Below are 1,639 nucleotides of genomic sequence, written 5' to 3'. Positions count from 1 at the left end.
TCTCTGTCTCTCTCTCTCTCTCTCTCTCTCTCTCTCTCTCTCTCTCTCTCTCACTCTCTCTCGCTCTCTCTCTCGCTCTCTCTCTCTCTCTCTCTCTCTCGCACGCATGGACCGTCCGCTTCCACACTCGTTATGGAAGTCAGCATGAAATAGAAGTTTCTTAATGTCAAAATGTGACTTGCTCCACCTCTGAAAGAACATTTCTTCTGACGCTGAGTGTTAACCAGCAGTCAAACAGCTAGTTAGTCATTGTTTAGGTCCGGAAGCCGAACCCCTTTTAACTAAAATATTTTAACTATAAAACCTCCCTGCAGTTTTAAGTTAATATTTCAATTATTTAACAACACATTTACTTGAATTTAAATGCCTATACGTAAATATTTAATGTTTTTTATTTTGATTATTATTTTTTAATTATTATTATTTGACATTTTTATGATTTAATTAATTTTTAGTACTTTTTATTTTGATTAGTATTTAATTTAAAGTGATTTTATTTATTTTAATTTAACATTTTAAATATTATTTTATTTCTTTTATTTGTTATTTGTTTTAATTTTATATTTTTGATGGTTAAATGGTTTTATTTTGTTTTTATTTTAACATTTTAAAATGTGACATTTTTATAATTTGTATTAAGTGTTATTTTGATTTGGTTTTATTTTAAAATGTATTCATTTTAGTTTTATTTAATCATGAGTTTATTTTTGATTCATTTTTTATTGTTTTTTAAATAATTATTTTAAAATATCTTTTATTTTATTTTTACATTTTTATTATTTAATTAATTATTGGTTAGCTTTATTTTGATTTGTTTTTATTTTTAAATTATGTATAGCTCACAAACCCCAGTTTAGACTACAGTTAGTGCTGTAATTTAATGCTGGTTAATGTAAATATTGACGTATAAGTCTGCATGAAACCACGTTCATAGCATATTTAACTTCTGTAAAGTGAGATATCTCCTAAATCAAACAAGATGATCAGGCATAAATGCTGTCAGGCTCCGTTCCTTATGAAGATTTTCTCTGTATCTGTTCATGAGAGAGCGTGCGCGAGAGAGAGCGTGCGCGAGAGAGAGCGTGCGCGAGAGAGAGCGTGAGAGAGCGTGCGCGTGAGAGCGTGCGCGTGAGAGAGAGCGTGCGCGAGAGAGAGCGTGCGCGAGAGAGAGCGTGCGCGAGAGAGAGCGTGCGCGAGAGAGAGCGTGCGCGAGAGAGAGCGTGCGCGAGAGAGAGCGTGCGCGAGAGAGAGCGTGCGCGAGAGAGAGCGTGCGCGAGAGAGAGCGTGCGCGAGAGAGAGCGTGCGCGAGAGAGAGCGTGCGCGAGAGAGAGCGTGCGCGAGAGAGAGCGTGCGCGAGAGAGAGCGTGCGCGAGAGAGAGCGTGCGCGAGAGAGAGCGTGCGCGAGAGAGAGCGTGCGCGAGAGAGAGCGTGCGCGAGAGAGAGCGTGCGCGTGAGAGAGCGTGCGCGTGAGAGAGCGTGCGCGAGAGAGAGCGTGCGCGAGAGAGAGCGTGCGCGTGAGAGAGCGTGCGCGTGAGAGAGCGTGCGCGAGAGAGAGCGTGCGCGTGCGCGTGAGAGAGCGTGCGCGAGAGAGAGCGTGCGCGAGAGAGAGCGTGCGCGTGCGCGTGCGAGAGCGTGCGCG

At 42.2% G+C, this 1,639-nt stretch overlaps 1 protein-coding gene across 1 annotated transcript in view; it reads left to right on the top strand.

Annotated features, from left to right (window-relative positions):
* LOC107659344 (A-kinase anchor protein 9-like) overlaps positions 1 to 1,639 on the top strand; it is a 137,082-nt gene that overhangs the window by 48,540 nt on the left and 86,903 nt on the right. The window lies entirely within an intron of this gene.

This window comes from Sinocyclocheilus anshuiensis, unplaced genomic scaffold (assembly GCF_001515605.1).
Source record: "Sinocyclocheilus anshuiensis isolate Anshui unplaced genomic scaffold, SAMN03320099.WGS_v1.1 scaffold876, whole genome shotgun sequence".
In the NCBI taxonomy this organism is placed as follows: domain Eukaryota; kingdom Metazoa; phylum Chordata; class Actinopteri; order Cypriniformes; family Cyprinidae; genus Sinocyclocheilus; species Sinocyclocheilus anshuiensis.
This window is presented reverse-complemented; position numbering and strand designations above follow the sequence as displayed.